Genomic DNA, 16,478 nt, shown 5'->3' on the forward strand with positions numbered 1-16,478 from the left:
TTAGAGTGTGGATCTGCTGTACATTATTGTGGTATATCAACCAAGACATTTCAAACTTGCTTCCATTTTAACAGATAATTTTGAGAAAATGTCTGTCAATGAGTATACTATAAATGAAAACATTGTTGCAACTGGTTGATGGGTGAGAAGTAAACTTTGTAAAAATTTTGCTGACCTGATCATTTTTAATACTGAAAAACGAAATGGTTCATCCCCGCAAAAGACCATGTTTAATTTTTGTGTCATTGAAAAGAGAGAACGGTCAGTTTTTAATTTTTGATAGATGTTAAATTGGGAAATGTAAAACAATATTTTGTCAAATTCATACAATGATCTCTGCCCTAATTCACTTTTTTAAATTTTAGTTGTGTTTGCTAAATAGATGATAGTCTGTAAATCCTCCTTAACATTTCTTAACCAAATGTTTTTCTATGGGGTACCTAAATCTAATTAAACATAGTCGGTTTTATTAATTCCTATTTTGCATTAAAGGAAGCTGTGCTGCGTTTGTTATGCTCAATTTTGTGCCTTCTCGCAGACATTATGGGGATATTTCATATTGTTGTCATATATTTAGCTCCATAGTTTATCTATTTATTTTAACAGTAAACAAAATAATAACTATACTTTTGGAAGCTTAGGGCTGTAAATGTTTTTTACAGTAATCAAAACAAAGCTCTGCACGACGCTATCTTGATTTTCATGGTAGTGTCAACCAGTGTTTTTTTATGCCAGGATGTGGTTTAAGTAAAGCTAGAAAATGATGCTAAATATCTAATTATTCATTTTTATTTTATTTGTAGATTAAACTAATAGAACTGTCAGGATGCAAAAAACGGAATGGTCTGAAATGGTTTTCTTGTTGGCATCATGTTTGCATTGTGAAACATCCAGCCACCCTGTGAGTGAACCCACCGAGATTTCCAATTCTGCACCAAAATAGAACTTGGTTAATTTGACTATTATTGTATAAAATAGCTCAGAATATGTCCTATTTACTTAGCTAAAGAAAAAATCTTATGAACTTTTTAACTTTTTACAAATTTGACTAATTGCTAAGGCTTATATCAAGCTTTGCTCGTTGAGAAATAACACAGATCTACATTTTTAAAATTAAGGACAATCAATGGTCACATTGTGAAATTGATCACATGTTGTGTTCTGAAAAATTCTCAAATATGCCACAAGGTTTCATTTTTTTACTTTATCACGTTTTCACATCATGTTTCTATAACTTGAATGAAGTTGCAAAATAGACAATCTATAAAGCAGAAAGCGCTTTGTATAAAAATATTGAAAGGAAACTGAAGTCATAAAATTTTTAGTTCTAGTTCATCATTTTATAGGTTTCAGTAGGCTAGTACAGAAAAGGTGAGCATTTTATGATCAGGTTATGTAAACCAAAAGCAATAAACCAGAGAACTGTTCAAAGAGATGAAAAATTGTGCCTGTACAATTATTTACAAGCCACCTTTTTTGCTCACGGTTTAGGCTGTCTCCTAAGCAGGCTCAGATTGAACAAAGTATCCTATGCAAGAATAAGCAGTTAAATATTTGGAAGCACACAAACAGAGTAAAACAGTTGAATGGGTTTGCAAAACAAAAAAATGTTTCAGCACACTGATTGATCCATGACTGCACCAGCATTCACAATCAGTACCTACTCCTACATTGATCAATCAAGTGCAAGTTGGTAATGGCTTTATCTAGATGAAGACTGAGCCACATTAGCAGCTACCCATCATGACTATAAAAATAAGACTGAGCAGGTATCAATAGTATGGAACCAACTCAATGACCGGCTTGCACTGTTGGTGCAGAACTGATGGACCAGGTTCACCAGCTGCACAAAAAAATAGAGCCGCTCCTAGGAGACGAAATTGGTGAGAACCCTTATTTGTGCTAGAGCTGTTTAAGAACAGGGTACATTTGATTGGATTGCAGGAGTAAGAATTTTTTAAAGTGAAAAATGAACTAAGATCGCAACAGTAGGACTTATTGCTATTTCAACAAGACCTTACCATGCAAAACCTTGCAGCAATAATTCTGGTTTACAAACCCGAGATGAAAAACCAGAGTGGGCACATGATCCTAAGGCTAAGAGTAGAGTAAAACATAAAGGTTTTCTAGTGACTGCCTAAAACTACTACAAAGCTCTATGAATGCATCTCTTAGCCAAATGGAATAAAAATCTGAGTGGAGAAGAAACAGGTCAAGAGGCTGCATCAGGGTCTACTTCAGTTATTGTGGTTATGAGTAGACCGAGCCGGAATAAAATACCAAGCTAAAATATACTGAAAGCCTGATAGAACTGCTAAAAAATTGGAGGCTTAGCCTCAATTGCTTATGTGGTTTATAATAAGTCATTTTGGCTTATGACAGGCTGGCCAAGTTTCAACAGGCCAAACCATCAGTTGCTGACAGTCTCCAGTTTGTAAACTGAAGATTATCGGTAGTCGCTCTCCTAGCATTAGCCTGCCAAGCGCTTTGAAGCACTTCGAAGCGCTGCGATGCACTGCGAGGCACTGCGAGGCACTGCGAGGCACTGCGAGGCACTGCGAGGCACTGCGAGGCGCTACAAAGCAAAATTTAAAACTTTTCTTTTGCTATTTTGGCTCGGTATTGGTCTGACAGATTGTGGTACCGCAATCAAACCAGATGCTCCACTTCATTGGTATGGACCTAAACGGTGGTCTGTTTAGAAATCTACAGGGTACACAGTTCCATCTGAGATTGCTTCAAAGAAAGACCGAGCCAAGCATCTAGTACATCAAAGAAAACTTAGACCAGTTGAACCAAAGTTTCCTGCCTCTATTGTCATTGCTTCTCAATGTTGGAGCAGTGCAGTGGCTTTGTTTCTTAATTAACTTTACATACCATCTGGAAAATAATCATGACATATTCACCTGCATATTAATAGGCTTCAAATTGATTAGCCAAAATATTGGTCTCATGCACCATTATCAACTTGTCCAATATATCATCCAGACGGTTGAGTTTTGTTTGTCTTATGAACATACATAGTAGCTATGCTGGTAGCTCGGGTCTGAGGAGTTTTCTGAGATACAAGTTTAGAAAACTTGCTCCCACTTTCAATGCAGCTCAGTCTACGCTGGTCTCTAGAGCACTTTGCGATGACACTACTAGTTCTACTTAGCTTTTTTATAGCTTTATCTATTCAGTGTTGGAGAACTTCATTCAGTTGTTTGCTGATTCATGGTTTTTCTGGTTGATAGGTTGTTTTTTCTAAGTTATTCCTTCAATCTTACTAAGCTAAAATATCTGAAGTGATCCTTTACTTCTCAAAGCTACTAAAAGTCAGCCATTTTGAGTTAATAAAAACTGAGTCTTTTTTGTTTGACAAAGTTTTACAAAATGTGTTCACAGCAGAGGTACGTAGCACACCAAACAAAGCTCTAGCTCCAACAAATCAGCTACACTCTGGCTTGTCCTTATACATGTTAGGGGATCACTTTTCTTCTTCTTGCAGCTACCTGATCAGCTCAATTTTATAGCTGTCATTTTCTCAGGCTAGAAAGTCAAGCCATTGATCATAAAACTAGTTTAAACTGAACCAATGGTCCTTTTACTTTTGTTGGACCACCTTGTTTATAAGCTCATCTCTTTCTGGCTGAACCAGCATCAAAAAATAAAGCAGTCAGAATCAGTCGCAATAAAATGCAACATCTCATCAAGGCTCATTTTAGTGCTATGTGTTAACCAACACTTTTTCATTAACAATAGCTTAGTAATTCATTCTCATGAATTGCAGATCTGAGTATTGTATTGACTTTGAGACAGGTGCTAAGACTTAAGTAACTGAGGTCCCTCAAAAGCTTTCGGTTTTAAATACTGAGCAAATTTTATCTGTACTAAAAATTGTTGATTTTGCAAGCATCACTTGTCAATCTTTATTATATGTTTACCTAAATAGATAAAACATACCAACAAGCCTGTAAGACCAACTGTGTTTCTTGTAGGGTTAATATAACATTTAAAATCTATATACCTAATAAATAAAGATATATTATCAAAAATTTATCTATTAGCAATGATAATTGGGTAATAAAGATTAAATGTTTAAAACACTTGATGAAAATGGAACTACATAACGCCAGCTAGTGATGAGGATACAAAAGGCCTACATAGCGATAGGATTACATAATGTTAAAGTTTATAAAGATCTTTTAAAGCTTGATTGGCTATCAACATCAAACACCCTGTATGTGGGCATGTTATAAAAAATAGCTGCCAGTTTGTTTGTCAGATTGCTGAGCATCTGGGAAGTGAGGATCCATACATTGAAACTGTTTGACTTAATTTTTAAAATTTAATTTGAACACACATTTAACCTTGTTTACGCCTATTGCATTCTTTCCATCAAATTGATTTTTAACAGAAATTTATGTTCAAATGTGAATTCTATATTATTTTTGTAATTATATAAACTGATTATGTAGCAAATAAGTTTACTTGTGGCCAAAATGCCCATTTACTCGACCATCTATTTAATAAATAGAAAAATGGTACCCCAAAAACTAAATTCTTTTTCTCTTACAAATTAGCAGAATATTTTCTTTAGTGTTTAGTATCAACATTACGTAGAACACAAATAAAAAATAAAATTTATATTTCAGCATGAATTAAAACATAGGAGATTAGATAGAATGCCAATTTTTTGTACTAAGAGGTAACAAAGAAGTGCACAATATATTTTATCTGTTATTATTGTTTTGTTGAATTAAACTAGTTTTACTGCCAGGCTATTTAAGTCTATTTACATCTAGTAAGTCAAGCTCAGTAAAGACTTTTTTCAAAGATGCTCTATATTAAGGTTGATGCAATTCCGAAGTTTACTTCATTTTTAGAGCAGAAGAACACCTTAAATATTTAGTAAAATGGTTGTGTCGTCAAGTACAGTTTGTAAACCCAATTATTTTTTTAGTCATGTCAACTTAATTTCATATGGGATACAATATTGGGTTTGAGGAAGTTTTCGCATGTAACTGTTGTACTAAAAATTAAGTAAACTTATTTAGGTAATTTAATAATTGGTTAGGCTCAGATGTGTCTGGGTTATGAGTTAGTTGTTTTGCATAACCCAACTTTACTTCAAACCTACTATTAAATGGTGCCTGAGTTTTATTTTAAAATGGTCAACTTTTAGATCGCTAACATTCCTTCTTTGATGTATTTAAAGACTGCCACCATAGCAACTTCAAACAAGGATAAAAGAGTCAAAAGAATAGGTGTAGCAAAAGAATGTGTATGTGAATGGAGAACTCCTAAAACATCATGTATGACTTACAAATGTAGAGAATGCCAATTCACTCTTTGCATGTATCCTGACTGTAATTTCTTCACTAAAACCAGAAATGAAGTACTAAAGCATTTTAGAATAAAACACTTTGTAATGTCTTCGGCAAAAATAACACATGATGAATAAATTTCTACATTGATGATCAAAAGAAACTGCAAATTCCTGAAATTTTCTTGAAATTCGAAACCAAAAGGTTCTTCGGTGTTCACGATGTGGTGCCTACGTGTGCGTGTACAAAAGCTGCAGCTTTTTCTCAAAGTTAAAAAACACTGTTATTTCGCATCAACATGCCAAACCATTCTTTGATTTAATTTAAAATCATGACAACTACACTTATTGCGTCTGTAACTACAAAAAGTGTCAAGAATTAGACGTGCCACACATGAAGTGTCCCAACAAAGATTGTGATTATACATGTATGTGGCGCTTGATAGAAAAATGTGAGTACAACTTGTTGACACTTGACAGCTTGAGATGGCACTGCAGAAAAGAACATAATACTCATCGCTTGTTTAATTTGGAAAAGTGTGGTAACTGTAACAAAGCATCAAAGATAAGAGATACAAATAACACTAGAAGAACTTGTCCTGAATGTGGGTGGTATATGTGTCTTGTAGGTAACTGTGCTCATGAATTTGATCCTGATTGCGGATTAAAAGTACATCAAGGAACAAGACATAAAAATGTGCTAGTCAGTAACAAAGACTAACAAACTTGTTATAGCTTTATACATGCGGCTGATCTCACTCAAACTTTATTATTCCTAAAAAGTGATAATTATGTTTTTTATAGAAAGATTAAAAATAAAAATTCCATTCATACATTTTAGGATAATTCAAGATAAAACTATGAATTGTTTGAGGAATACTCTTAAAACTGCAATTGGTTTTCAACTTTCAAAAGCAACAAAGCTATTGATCTGAGTAAGTTATTTATCAACCAAAGTTAAAGCTGTTGAATCGATTAGTTAAGAGAAATAATAGTCAAGTTAACAATTGCAAGCATTTGAGCTATTTTCCTCGAGCTTGCATGCAAAACCTGTTTTTTTGGTTCATGTTTGCTTTAAGCAAGAAAACTTCCTAAGATGGTATATACCCACTATATGATAAGTTAGGCTACAATGAGTTGACTTCTCCAGATATGTGTCTATTTGCTGGTAAAAAAGTACTAATCCCCTTTTACATAGTTTTGTATTGCTTTTTGGGACCTGATAAGTGAAAATTGACAATTTTAAAGCGGTTAGAGCTTCGTAAGTATTTAGGTTCAGTTGACTTTTATTCAGCAGCAGCCAATAGTTAACAAATGGTAACTCAACTTGTTCAGTTTTTCTTGCATGTGATTATTTCTACACAAAATACACTCTAGCTTTTTAAAATACTCTTTCTTAGAGTTGTTATGCGCATTCAAAGTTTCCAAGCTACCAATGTGTGTAAAATCACGGACTATTAATTAATTATCAAGAAGCTAAAAAGAGGTTAGCTTGCCTTGAGTTTTAATTGCAACAATACCTGGCAATTTTTAATTTTAAAAAACCTTACAATCAAATGACCCCAAACCTCAAGAACCATTACAAATGATAGAAACATATCAATAAATCCTGATAAAAGCTACAAAAATCATGTGTAAATTTACCTGAAAAATGATAGATTAGTGCCTGCTTTTTATCTGCCTAGAACTTACAATAGGTCTTTTATTTAAATATTTCCTCTAACCACGGAAAAAATGCATGCAAAAAACATTACAAGACCAACTTTATAAAAAAACTGGTATATATGTCAGTGTGTTTTAATTTTTCAACTTAAAATTGTAACCAGACATACATGTACAGTGTGGAAAGAAACTAATATAACAAACTTTGTTTTGTATGTGTCTCTAATAATCAAACTCTAAACTATGATATTTTACCAAAAACCTTGCACTGACACTCTGCATCAATGAGCTTGCTAAAAGATTATTGAAAAAAGCAAAGCAGCTAATAAAAGACTTTATATTGTAAAATTTGTAAGTCTTTAAACTCTGTAGGCCTAAACAAAGGAACTAATTTAAAAGTTTTTGCTTATTGTATATGTTGCAAATCCATGTTGTGCAACATGCCAGAGTGGCCCAGTTTCTACAAACCTAACCAGCAGGTGCTGACCTTCTCCAGTTTTAAATTTAAAGATATTCAATAATTGCTCTCCCAGCATTGGCCAAGTTGGGTATGCAAACCACCAGTAGTTGCTGTTACAAAAAACATTGAGAAGCGTGGTTCAAAAATTTTATTTTGCCATTTTGCTCTTTAATTTGGCTACGCTAATCTATCTAGCTGCTCCATTTTGATGCTATGCTCCTAAATGGCAGTCTGTTTGCTAATCTAAACCAAGGTCCAAGTGCTTCCAACAAAACTTTGACCAATACAGCTGAACCAAAGTTTCCTGCCTCTATTGTCATTGCCTCCCAAATGCGGAGCAGTTTAGTGGCTTTGCCCTTTGATTAGCCTTACCCAGCGCCTGGATAAGACTCATAAGATTTTTACCTGCATATTGATAGGCCTTAAACTGATTGGCCAATTTTTTGGTCTCATGCACCATTATCAATCTTTCTTATACATCATCTCGGTTTTCATTTTGCCCCTTGAGCATGCTTAGTAACAATGCCAGTAGTTCGTGCCTGACGAGTTTGCTTAGATTGAAGTTTAGAAGACCTGCAACTACTTCTAATATGGCTCAGTCTACACTGGTCTCCAGAGCACTTTGGGATGACACTACTAGCTCTACCTAGGTTTCATTTCCATAGCTTTTTAAATTCGGTGTTGGAAAACTTCATTAAATAGTTTGCTGATTCATGCGTTGTCATGATGATAGGCTGTTTTCTAAATTATCCCACCAATCTTACCAAACAAAAGTATCTGCAGTGACCCTTTACTGCTCAAGGCTACTAAAAGCCATCCATTTTGCGCACATAAAAACAGAGTTTTTTGTGTAATGAGAAGTTTCACAAAAATGTGTTCACAGCAGAAGTAGCACACCAAACAAAGCTCCAACAGATCAGCTACACTTTTGCTTGTCCTTATACATGTGAGGAGATCAAATATCTTCTTATAGCAGTTATCTGATCAGCCCAATTTAGTTACTGTTGGTCTCTCAATCTAGAAAGTCAAGCCATTGATCATTAAATTAGGTTGAACTGAACATTTTTTTCTTTAGTTTTATTAGACCACCTTGTTTATAAGCTCATTTTTTCAGGCTGAACCGGCATCAAAAAAGAAGACCGTCAGAATCAGCCGCAATAAAATTACGACGGCTCATCAAGGTTTATTTTAATTTTATATGTTAGCCTACAAGTTTTCATTGCCGGTAGCTTAGTAAATTATTTTCATGAACTGCATTTCCGATTCTGGTATAGAGTTCAAGACAGCTGCAAAGAGTTATGTAACTAAGGTCATTCAAAAGCTTTTGGTTTTTTACACTGAGCAACTTTTATCTGTATTAAAGATTGTGGAGTTGGCAATTATCATTTGACAAACTTTTTTATATGTTACCTTAAATATATAAAGCGTACCAACAAGCCTGTAAGACCAACTGAGTTTTACAAGGTTAATATAACATTTAAAATCTATACCTAATGAATATATTATCAAAGAATTATCTATGAGCAAAGAATTATTGGGTAATAAGGAATAAATGTTTGCAACACATGAATAAAATGGAACTACATACCGCCAGCTAATGATGAAGATCCAAAACGTCTCCATAGCAATATAATGACCTAACATTAAAGTTTATAAAGATTTTTTAAGCTTGTTTGGCTATCAACATTGTAAACTCTGTATGTAGGCAGGTCATCAAATAGCTGCCAGTTTATTTGTCAAGTTTCTGGGCATCTCGGATTTGAGGGTTCATCCATTGAATTGGTTTGGCTTAGTTTTTTTACAACTAAATTTATTTTGAACACTGACTTAACCTTATTTATGCCTATTGCATTCTTCTCATCAAATCAATTGCTAATGCCACTTTATGTTCAAATGTGAATTATATATTATTTTTGTATTTATATAAACTGATCATGTGGCAAATAAGTTTACGTGTTGCCAAAATACCAATTTACTCAACCACCAATTTAATAAATAGAGACATGGTGCCCACAAAAATTAAAGTTTTGTAAACTCAATTAGTTCTCAAGTAATGTTAACTTAATTTCATATGGAATACAATATTGGGTGTGAGGAAATTTGTGCATGTAACTGTTGTACTAAAAATTAAGTGAATGAATTTATTTAGGTAATTTGATAATTGGTGAGGCTCAGATGTGTCTCAGTTAAATGTTAGTTATTTTGCATAACCCAATTTTACTTCAAACCTACTATTAAATGGTGCCTGAGTTTTATTTTTAGAATGGTCCACTTTTAGACCGCTAACATTCCTTCTTTGATGTTTCTAAAGACTGCCACCATAGCAACTTCAAACAAGGATAAAAGAGTCAAAAGAGTAGGTGTAGCAAAGGAATGTGTATGTGAATGGAGAACTCCTAAAACATCATGTATGACTCACAAATGTAGAGAATGCCAACTCACTCTCTGCATGTATCCTGATTGTAATTTTTTAACTAAAAACCTACATAAAGTAGTAAAGCATTATAAGATAAAACATTTTGTAATGTTTTCTGCTAAAGTGATTACTGATAAATTAATTTCTACATCGATGATCAAAAGAAAGTGCAACTGTGGAAATTTTCTTCCAATTAGGAACTAAAAGGTTCTTTGATGTTCACAATGTGTAGTCTATCTGAACAGCATTATCATTTTTGCTCCAGACATGAACTCTCACATTTAACGATTAGTGGAGGTTTTCTAACTGTTCATGGCAGCTAATTTGAAATTGAAGGGCAAACAAATGTGCCCGATTTGCAGACCAAGCCATATATTATTAGAGAGACACAGTAAGCGACAATTAGTTGCAACCAAGAAAAACAAATATGACTGTGAACTAGCCTGCTGCGGTGAAGGAAAATATCTAAAAAATATGGAACATCAGTATTGGAATTTTTGTTAACATACCCAAAATTGGGTATATACTCTAATTGTTCTATGATTTTAGGTAAAGACTTAAATTTTACCAGAGTACCTATTGAAACTTTCTAATATAAAAAAACTACGAAATGGCTAATTTCTTTTCCACACATTTAAAGAACTAACAGAATATCCATCTTTACACAGAGAGAAATTTTGATTAGATTTTAAATCATTATTAAATCTAAATTCAGGGTGACAAAACTGTACTCAAAATTGATTTAATTGCATTTAATAATAATTTACCTATGCCAACGCATACTGTGGCTATTAAATCATATTATGATTGATAGCTGAGCTTTTGAACAGGTATGCTAGTGCTTATTCAATCATATTATGATTGATAGTTGAGCTTTTGTACTGGTATGCTAGTGCTTTTTCAATCATATTATTATTGATAGTTGAACTTTTGTACAGGTATGTTAGTGCTTTTTCAATCATATTTTGATTGATAGTTGAGATGTTGCACAAGTATGCTAGTGCTTTTTCAATCATATAATGATTGATAGTTGAGCTTCTGTACAGGTATGCTAGTGCTCCTTCAATCATTTTATGATTGATAGTTGAGCGAATGTACAGGTATGCTAGGGCTTCTTCAATCATATTATGATTGATTGTTGAGCCATTGTACAGGTATACTAGTGCCTCTTCAATCATATTATGATTGATAGTTGAGCTAATTTACAGGTATACTAGTGCCTCTTCAATCATATAATGATTGATAGTTGAGTTGCTGTACAGGGATGCTTTTTGTGGAAATAACCAAAACTAAATCATTCTGTGATTTAGTGCTGTGCTGCTATGAATGCTCCCTGTTCACTCATGGTACTGTCATTATTAAATCACAATAAAATTGTAATTTTATACCAGGAGAAGACAATTACGCACTTGAGTGAATCGATTACTATGAATTTCTTATTTTTATTTTCATGAAATACTGAGGTTAAATATATGTATAAGCAAAATATATTATGATAACATTAAAGCTATAATATGAATAAAAAGGTTAAAAATGAACTGTTTTGCAATGATGTATTTACATGTGAATGTTTATAAATATAAAAAACAATATATTTTGATTGAGTACTCGCGATACCAGCCAAGATACATACCATCAATTGGAGTTTTAGAGAAGCTGTTACTTGACTATCCCCATCATTTGAAGAAGTCTCCTCTGCAATGCAGAGGTTGTTGTCATCAATGATGAGAGCAGCTGTAACAGACGTTCCACCAGAACCCCAACTGATGAATGGGCTTGGATTTGGTACCTCTGGTTAAACACAAACAAACACTTAACATAGGCCAGACATGCATCTACCTCGGTTGCCATCAGGAACACTGCTCCCGTTGGCAAAACCAGGTAAATGCATTCCTGTTCATTTGTCAATACAACGGTTCCTCTGCTGGTTTCATCCAAGATACTTTGTGAAAGTCTCTCCATAAACAGGCTGGTGGCTGTCGACTTGCCTCTCAAAACACATTGCTTTTCATCATCAAGCTTGTCACCTATAAAATCACAAAGGTAAATTCTTAGTTTTATGAATAAAAAAACAAGTTCTGATATGTGCTGTTGTAGTCATCTAACATGATGATGTGAGATTGTGTAAACCTCTAGCTCATGTAAACTAAGCTACAGCTAGTAATATAGTTATGTGGGTAGGTGGGGTTAATGGTTAGGAGTTATCTAACTCTATGTTAATGGTTAGGAGTTATATAACTCTGTGTTAAGGTCTAGGTGATGATAATAATACAAATCATAACTAATAGCTCTGGCTACAACTAGTAACATAGTTATGTGGGTAGGTCGGGTAAATGATTAGGAGTTATCTAGCTCTGCGTTAATGATTAGGAGCTATCTAACTCTGTGTTAAGGTCTGGGTGATGATAATAATACAAGTCATAACTAATAGCTCTGGCTACAACTAGTAATATAGTTATGTGGGTAGGTAGGTTAAATGGTTAGGAGTTATCTAACTTTGCGTTAATGATTCGGAGTTATCTAACTAAAAAAATTCCAATACAGCCACCATTACTCTTGCTCCAAGAGGTGTGCGTGTGCTCTATGATTTTTTGTGATATCCAATGATGTAGTTCTTAGTAATTTTACATTCCTTAGTGGCAGAAACATTAGTATGACATTTATGATAATTCTTTGGCTAAATAGTGTCATGTTGTATGTTATACAAACTCACAATTGGCAGGCTTTCACAATTGATTATCCAAATGACTGCAGAAAGTGTGATGGCACAGATGACACAAGCTCTTCATGGTTACTTGCTTCAATATTGTCTATGTCGTCACTACGATATATTTGGTAATTATCTGAATAGTTGTCCATTGTGTTGTGTATCCTACTAGGTGATCGCTTTAACAGTATCAAGTGCAAAATGACCATTGCCAGCTTTAATTCTACAAGGATGATTTGAGAATGCCTCCCTCGTTTTCATTGGTCAATGCGATAAATAGGCTGCCCAGCGCCTGAGCCGCTTATCATCATCATAGTTATTGGGCATTTATAGCTGTAAAGTAAAACATGGCCAATTTGTTGTATATGTATTGACCAAAAGTACTGTGAATAATAGTTAACCCTGGAATGCAATGATTTTAGTTTGTATTTTTAAGCTAGGAATACAGAGAATTTAAAAAACCCCAAGATGGCAACATAAGTAAAAAAAAGACATAATGAATATGAGTTAGTCTGGGTAGGCTCTCTTGGAGAGGGAAAGAGCCGTGCCTCTACCCCACCACGCAATATGTGTAGGTTAGCTACTAGATTTGACTTGAAAACAAACAGCTTATCTTATACTGTATGTTGTATTATGGATACATTAATCATTTCATTTGGGTTGAGTATCATATAGATGTTGCAACAGTAGCGAACGTGTTCGGTGTCAGGAATGCATTACTATCATGGATTTTCCTTATTACCACGTAAATCAAATTTTGTGTATACATAGCACCAATAAGCAGCGAAATTGACATCTATATGATACTGTGTATAAATGTCAGCTCATGGCAAACCATGGCCACCACCTTGGCTCACATATAACCACCTTAACTCCATGTTTTAAGCAACACTTACAAAAGTCAAATAAACATACAGATTACAGATCTTCTGAGCACTACAAATGACGATGCAACTTAATAGGAGAAATCAATCTTCACTCAGTAAAACAAAATATACTAAATGTTTTTATGTATCAGATTAAGTGAAAACAATTGCCAGATCATTGCTCCCAACCAAATGTTTTGCTGGTATTAAGTGTATTTTATCGATATCAGGCAAGGCAAAAAATCCTAAATGAGTGTAATGTAGTAATTTAATGTAGTATTTCATCCTTTTAGCTTTAGTAGAAAGCTTACAGATGGCTCAACTAATACTATACTATTCACTTATATTCGACTCCACAAACTACATTTTGTTTGTTGAACTAGGAAAGTGGAATTAGGAAATTTGAGTCAGACAATGGCCCTCGAATGGGTTGTTTGAAGCCTTCATTCAAATAGTAAGGCAATAAAATTTTGTCAATAGTACAGCCTCAAGCTTAGATTGCAGCAGTTTGAATACATTAGCTATATGCTACAATTAGAGGATTTCAGAGTCAAGTTTATCCTTGAATTTTAACAAGATGGTAAGTTTTCTTAGTTATTGCATCTCTGGTGAAATACAGTCATACTAGTGACAAACATCAATGGGCCATTAATGATATCCATGAAGCATTGGTTAAATAACTGTGACTGCATTGCACAATAATTTTGTATGATTAGCTGAAACTTTATTTTTGTTCTCATTGATAATGGGAGAATGGCTTCAGTTGCCTCAAAACCTAACATACAATAAGCTCTACCAAAAACCACTTTCTTCAAAAGACCACCATAATTGAAGTGCCAAGCCATATAGAAATTTACATTTAAATCATACTCATTTCAAAGCATCATGAGTTTCGCTGTCGATCAATGGGGGGTTTCAACTACCTGTTTCTCCTGCAAATGCACATTACAGAATATTAGTATTAAGACTGCTTGGTATCATAGTGTACAGTGCTCAACAAAACATCCTGATAGCTAAAAGAACAAAGTGAACGATAATAATAGCTAAATGCTTGTCTATAAAAATGTTCTTCTCAGTTGTGGTTGTAATATTACCAGGTCGCTCTAGTTGTCCGCTGGCCCATACTGAAAGCAAGCACTCCCAATAACTCACAGCGTCATTGTTTCATATACAACATAAATCCCATCATTGAGTTAAGTTATGTAACTCATAGCAGCTGGTAATAATGAGATAAGGTATAACCACGCTATAAATAAGCAATCATATAGTATTAGGTAATTGTAGTATTAGATTGTGGAAGATAGCAGTTTACTCACAATCCAACAGATGTTTTAGGGAATTGGCTAGTAGATATTATCGGGCTCGCTGAATTAGGAAGGATGTAGCATAACGGCCAAGGAGTTTACCATCTAGCATGTACACGTGTATATAAAAATATATCAACTGCAACTAACCTGAGACACGCTGAGCTTAGGCTACAATAAAACTAAATAACAAATAAAACAATACAACCAATAATATTAGACAGAGGGTTTTTACCATTGTTATCAATTATATTTAAAACTACCTACAAAAGCAATGTTTGGCTGATTGCCCCGTTTTCAACATTCCTTTATTGTAGCTCATTCCAATTTTCTGCAGATGTGAAAAGGCGTGATACTATAATTTTACCTGGCTTTACATGTACAACTATTTAGTCAAGAGCTTCACAACACAATTCTATGTTTATCAAAGAGAATATATACAAAGCTCTAATTATTAATATGTTCACAACTTAGTCATGCTTTTGAAATTTCAAATGCTTCAAAATGAATTTTTTCAATATCAAAGAAGTCTATAATAATTATACTGTTGACATTCCAGAGTAGACCAATAATATGCAATGAGGCGATTTTTCAATTATTCCAGATTTGACACTCAACAGTATTCTGATCATAGCTATTTCCTTACTACAACAGTCCAAGGTTTAATAGAAAATTTAAAACAACTATTGCAAGTTGATCATGTCAGTCCTTGGCCAGCTATTTCATTGGATTCGTTAGATAGAGAGCATGCCTGAAGAGCTTTCATTGCTTCTGCATAAGCTTGTTAATAAACAGCTTTGTAAATCACAGCTCAATTTTGTGTTGCAGATAGAACATGAGATATGACTTCCTGTAGTCTGTGCAGCTAAGTTGATGATATGGTGGTCTGGATTTATTAATGAGATCCCAGTCTCGGCCCTTATATTACTAGACTGTTGACATCCAAGCTAAACATATTATGATTGAGTATCTGGTGAAGCTCAAACCTGTTTCATAAAATGAAATCTAAACAACAGTGTGAATACAGATTCACATATTTACATACTACCATTTTTTTAGCTAGTTTAATTTGGCTTTTGGAATTCTATAACAAATAAGCTTCCTATAAGCTTTCTTAGATAAGTTGCTAGAGGAAAGTTCGTATTTTACCATTTTAAACTTTTTAGGCAAAAGCTTAATGCAATCACCCAATTCTCAATAATTTACTCTGTTGTGTATTCTTATTTCGGTATTTCATTACCCCAGCAATCAGACCAAAGCAGTCTTGGGCCAAAAACGGTGTTTGGCTACACACGATTTCCGCAAAGTTGTGCAAAGAAACCTTAGTTCAGTGAACTCAACAATGCAATGTTGAAAAACCTTCTTGAGAGAATATCTAGCTAGGTTTGAACAAACTGAAGAATGAATATATTTATAATTCTCCAAATGTATAAATTTTTTATATGAATCAATCAAGGGGGCAGTGCCCAGATCTCAGCAAGGAAGAATGTCCAGTACTTATTATTTATTGACTGTTAATTTCCATTACCAAGTTCAAATCCAACTCTTCTGTCCAGTTCCAATTAGGGAACAGATAATTTTATAAACTAACCCTAGCCTAATGCGGTTCAAAATACAATGAATTACATTTCTTAGCTCAGTCAACTTAACTGCCATGCAGGGCCGTATCCTTCTATACTGCGGTTATTGCCATGGCAGTACTATTTTTTGAGGCTCAATTCCCGGAAATCACGTCATTTTTGTTTGACTTCAACC

Source organism: Watersipora subatra, chromosome 6 (genome assembly GCF_963576615.1).
Source record: "Watersipora subatra chromosome 6, tzWatSuba1.1, whole genome shotgun sequence".
Taxonomy (NCBI): Eukaryota; Metazoa; Bryozoa; class Gymnolaemata; order Cheilostomatida; family Watersiporidae; genus Watersipora; species Watersipora subatra.